The 6,000-nt window shown below is 44.5% G+C and overlaps 1 protein-coding gene across 1 annotated transcript in view; it reads right to left on the bottom strand.

Annotated features, from left to right (window-relative positions):
• Positions 1-6,000, bottom strand: part of EXOC6B (exocyst complex component 6B) — a 273,905-nt gene that overhangs the window by 74,884 nt on the left and 193,021 nt on the right. The gene's annotated exons all lie outside the window — the stretch shown is intronic.

Raw genomic sequence — 6,000 nt, forward strand, 5'->3', positions numbered from 1 at the left:
CGGCAGCAGATCATTTGCATTATCTGGTCTGGCGCTATTGCCGGCACACGGTCCCCCCAAACGGGAAGAACTGTGGCCATTATTTGGCATATTTATTTCTCTGGGATGAAGACATCTGACAACTGAATAACATTGGCTTCGGAAGCCAAGAGAGTATTTCCAAGGCCACTTTTACCTCCTTCCAGCGTAATCTGGCCAAAATTTCATACTTCAGTCATGTATTTTTCTTCTAATCCAGTCTTTGAACCAAGTCTAAAACCACTGAGGGAGACCTGAACAAATCCACATCAGAGGACCTTTGCTCTTCCATGCCATTTAATGGCTTTTACTTGGTAGAAATCATGAAGCCGACTACTGCACATACTCAAGTGTGACTTTTGAAGATCTCCCTGAGGTTGATTTTGCCCAACTTCATTTAACTTTCACCTTCTTTACCTACAGAAGTAACAGCTCTACCTCTGCTCTTCGTTCAGCTTCTCAGTACTGAAGGGACCTAATTTGTGAAGCCACAACTCAACCTCATGAAAGACTCAAGAGGGAGTTTCTGCTTTTGGCTGATTTTTCTTGCTCCTGCAGACAATGAAGATGTTCATGCTGGAACAAAATGTTTTCTTGAGAAGCAATCGAGCATGATGGCAGAAAGTAAGAAGGGAGGGAAAATAAAACCTACCAACTTTTAAGTTATCTAAGGACAACTGTTTTGGTTTCTACCATAGAGGAACCCTCAAAACAGGTCCTGCAGCTCCACAAAGCTGAGGAATAAGGATGAGTTGTCAATAAGGAAGGAGGATTTTGCCTTCTGTCTCCATGAGTGCACAAAGGTACTGAAGGACAAATCCTGTCCTATCCTTAAACACTAAGCAAAGCAATTCCACGGCTAATTGTCTTCTTCTCGCATGCTTCTCCTCCCAAAAGTTATCTCATTTTCAAGCAAAATCCACAAAAGAGGAGGGACTTTTTAAAAGTCTACAGCCCCCTTCCTGGAAGTGTTGAAGGGCAGGTTGGATGGGGTTTTAAGCAACCTGGTCTAGTGGGAGGTGCTGCTGACAATGCAGGGGGTGGGATCTAGATGATCTTTAAGGTCCCTTCCAACCCAAACTATTCCATGATTCTATGAAAAGAAGGAAAACAAACTATTACAGTCCTATTTTTAAGGACTTCTTATAGGACCCCACTCACATGAGCAGTCCCCATGGCTCTAACAAGAAGAGACTAATGAATTAGACTAATACATTCATCTGTGTCCCTCAACTGCTTTAATTCTGGAAACCAACGAAGGGTCATTTGTCAGCTTTCTTGTTCCACCTTCCATTAAAATCCTGGGATGGAGAACATCCTTCAACTCAGACACAGGTACCTCCAGGGGCAGAGCGGCCACTTTTCAGATGTCCCTGGGTTTGCTTTTTAATATTTTCAAATGCCAGAAGAGCTTTAAGATTGAAACAATCAGTCACCTTTGCAGTCATCACTCCAACAACAATTGCTGCAGGACAATAGCAAACATGGCTGAAACCCCATTCCTTTTATCCAACGCTACTACCAGAAACTAATAATGAACAATAAAAAGAAAAAGTATCTACATGACTGTTGACATTTACAGTTTGAAGAGAAAAAGCATGAATCATACCCAGGAGAAACCATCTTCAGTTGTGCCCCTGGACTTTGCCACTTTTCCATAGGATGGCACTTGAACAGAGACAGGGACTGCTCGGCTTCCAGCAAATCGTCCAAACTGAGTTTACACTGAACCCTCAAAAACTGGTTTAATTAATTCTAACTGCAAAGGCATTTTAATTGTAGGCTTGCTATAAAACTTGACTGTTGCTTGCCTGTGCCAGCACAGACACACCAGGGAGGACTAACCAAGCTTTCTGACTCTGATCTGTGAGGCATAAATCATCCTCACACATTTGCTGTACACCCCACTGTCCCATCTGGAAAAATTATCCCCAAAGCCACATCATTCCTAAAGCACCCCCACTTTGGAAAAGCACGTACCTGAGATGCTAAAAACTTTGAGATGCAAGAAATAGCATCTGAGCATCCTCTAGAGACATGGAAGGGCCCTGAGGGGTTCAGTGCCACAGATGTCCCTGGGTTGAGGTACCAAACAAACTGGCTGAACTGCCTTGTCCTACCCTCTAAAGATGGGGTCACATCATGGTACTAATTCTATTTGAAGAAACACTGGAAAACTGAAACCCCAAAAGGACTGCAATGAAAAAAAGGCATACATTTTATTTTTGGATTTAAGGGCTTCACAGCTGCTAGGAATCTATCAGGAAGCACACAGGGAGTTGTGAAATCTAAGATCTTCCCGACAGCATGAATTTCAAATCTGTCTGAGAAAATGCCTGTGTTTAGGTCTTGGATATTTTCACCAGACTTGTGAGTTTATCATCTGAGCAACCCAAGACAGACTTCATCCTAAGTCATGGTTACTCCTCAGCAGTTCAGCTTTAGCTGCCTCTTACCAAGGAACCATGGAGGAGGAAGCCTGGGAGACTTATGGAGTGATGCTGCCCTTCAACACCCCACATTACAGCAATGGCAACACACTGAATTAACCTTTGCCTGAGGAGCAATTCTCATCAAAAGAACCAACTGGAGGCTCTACTGCATCAACAATGCTCTTGATGTCCAAGAAGTGAAATGATTCATATCACAGAAGAAACCAGAGCAAGGAATAGGGCTCAGGAGCAAGAAGAAAGCTGCTACAGCACTTGGGTCTAAGGAGCCTGAGAAGGAATGAATGCAATGCTTCTCCCCACGCTTGGTATAAAAATAGCCCTACCTTCTGTAATCATAGGTCACATTTTACATACCAATGCCACAACCTTATTTTGAAGGAGGAATGAACCAAGTCCCAGAGAAAAAAAAAAGCAAAAGAGAACAGAGCTTTAGAGGAAAGACACAGCCAGTTCTTCTTGGTTTTAATCTCTTCAACCAGACTTCAGGATAATTTTCTTGGAACAACCAAGCACAGTCTGGCCTCGGTACTGTCGGATTCGTTTATTGTCCTGTCTCCACTACCAAGGCAAGTGGCAAACAGAGCAAGCCACCTACAGCACAGCCCCTTGAGCAGAAAATCACAAGAGAATAGAGCAGATCAGTATGCGGCTGTTTGTACAAAGCATTTAGCCAGGCTAAAGGTTTGAGAGACTTGTGTTCAGGCCAAAAAAGTAATGTCTTTGCAAGGTCTACAGGCTTGGGCCACCCAGGGCAGGTCACAAGGGGACTCTAACCCCTCTTCCAAAACATTTCACCAATGAAAGAATGAAGGAACAGGAACCGTTAAGCCCTTTACAATGAACAAAGAATAAAGAGTTCAAACGCACAGCAGAAAAGAGACATCCACTGTAAACTCATTATCCAGAAGGAGGGAACCTCTCTGTGCACTGTACGTGGCTGCACACGCAGGGACAGGGGCTTGCACGGCGTGTGGAGCTCAAATAAACACAGCTGGCATCTTCATTCCTCAAAAACATCATCTTGAGGGGAAGATTTTCTCTAAGTTTCTCTAAATTCTCTAAATTCCTGATGGCAGATCCGTGGGATTCAAATGACAGCAGCTCCCAGTGAGGGGAACCTTGACAATGCACTTGTGGTTGCTTCAGTCACAGACAAGATTTTGCATCTGGGGAAGCAACCATCTCTGTGTCCCCCAGTAAGTATCAAAGTCACCTTCCTTACACAAACCCTTGGAAGACTATCTTAGAAAAGCCAAGCGACAGGACCTCCTGCACCATTATCCAGAGGCACAAAATGACACCTTGAGGATACTCAAGGTGAAGAACAAATCTCTGTGTGGACTCTGGAGAAGGTCCCAAGGGGAAAAACGTGATAAACGATGGGTAGGAAATGAAGCAAGAGGAACAAACCAAAGATCTCCATTTCCATATTAAGCTTTTACTTCACCCATACCTATCCCACACAGCCCTGCTTTGAAGCTGCTCACCATTAACAGGCAAATTATTTAAGTTCATGCCCATCTGGGGAATTCCACAGAGCTGTGGGGAGAGTGAAGAGTTATCAAAAATAAACCAAACTTTATCAGATTAAATAAAAATCTCTATCCCTCTCAGTCATTTGTTCTTTTATGGACAAAGATGAGCCTGGACTTCCTGTTATTGCACAGAATCACAGACTGGTTTGGGTTGGAAAGGACCTTCAAGATCACCTGCCACTAGACCAGGTTGCTCCAAGCACCATCCAACCTGACCTTATAGAATCATAGAATTATTAGGCTTGGAAGGGACATTAAAGATCATCTAGTTCCAAACCCCCTTCCATGGTTGCTCACAGCCCCATCCAGCCTGGCCTTGAAAACCTCCAGGGATGGGGACTCGACCACCTCTCTGGGCAACCTGTTCCAGTGTCTCACCACCCTCACAGTGAAGAACCTCTTCCTAATGTCTAATCTAACCTTGATCTCTTCTACAGAGATGAGTGCTCCTAGAGGCTGTGATGGTCTGCAGACAGGGCTGAGGAGCATTCCAGTGAGGAATTAATCACTGCTGAACAACCAGATTTTTTTCAAGTAGAAGAAAAGGAAGCTCTTCAGAAGAAATTGAAGAAGATTCATGGCCAAGAAAATTGGTCCCTGGTCCAGAACAGGACAGGTGCACAGAATCAAGTTACAGGTCTCCACAGGTTTTGCAAACCTATAACCCAAGATGTACAGTGGATCTCTCTGAGCAGATGTGAAGTTCTCAGCTCCATTAAAATACATATCCTAGGAAAAGTGAGTCACAGTCATGGAGTTGTTGGGGTTGGAAGGGACCTTTGAAGTTCACTAGTCCAACACGCCATGCTAGAGCAGGATCATCTACAGTAGATTACACAGGCACATGTCCAGATGGCTTTTGAATGTCTTCAGAGAAGCAGACTCCACAACCTCTCTGGGCAGCCTGTCCCAGGCCTCTGTAACCCTCAGAGTAAAGAATTTTTCCTTATGTTTAACTTGAACCTCCTGTGCTCCAGCTTGTGCCCATTATGAGATATGCATACCTCACTCCTCAAGCTGCAAAGGCTGAAAACCATCAATAATGTGTGTCTGGGTAAGGAAGGGAAGGTGGGTACAGAGCCCAGGAGGAACTGTGCACTCTTAAAATTGCTTAAACAAAATTCATGTGGACAGAGCAGTCTTCTTATCCTAGAGTTGCAAAGAACTGGAAGGATGGGCAAGTAAGTATCCATGAGTAACCTGGTAACACAGATGAACACAGGAATGTGTTGGAGATGGAGGATACCCAAAATGTTGTAGCAGAGGGCAGAGGTTGGAGACATGAGGACTGGAGAGGCTGAGATGACACGAGGGCATCAGCAAGAGGTTTTACAAAGGAGACAGAAGAGAAGGAAAAGATAAATACTAAAGCTAAAAAGCTGAAGGAGACCAGGTGATAGATTACAGGACAGATGAAGGGTGAATATAAGGCAAAACATGATGGTCAGAGGTGGCAGAGGCAAGCAGGAGGTCTCAGATAATGGGCAGTGTAAAGTGGCTGCAGAGAAGTTAATTTCTCCTTGGCATCACACAAACTTGCAGGATTTGTTTGAATCAGACTTCCAAAGACCACTGAAGCACCGTGCTGAAGAAGGGAGTGTTGTCCTAGTATGTCCCATCAGCACCTAACCAAAAGGGGCACAATTTTGGGAGCTCATCAATGGGGAGTCACAGGCTTTTCCCCCACTCATATTTACAGACACCAATTCACCAGGCATCACTTTCCTTGCCACTGTGGGTACTTTGCAACCTCTAAGAAAGGTCAGCTGAGGGGACTGAAGGCAGCACCAAACACATTCATCAGATGCCCAGGGAAACAAATTCAGGGAGAAATAAGAGGAGATATATCTAAACATGGGAAGGTGGCACCACAGGCTCCCACTTTGATGCCCACTGTCACTTGATACACCAAGAATTTGCCCTTCCCACCTCAGGAAGCACATCCAGCAGCACCTGGGAGGACACTTCTGCTGTTGCTACAAATCACTCTGGTC

Source organism: Chaetura pelagica, unplaced genomic scaffold (assembly GCF_000747805.2).
Source record: "Chaetura pelagica isolate M959 unplaced genomic scaffold, ChaPel_1.0 scaffold305, whole genome shotgun sequence".
NCBI lineage: Eukaryota > Metazoa > Chordata > Aves > Apodiformes > Apodidae > Chaetura > Chaetura pelagica.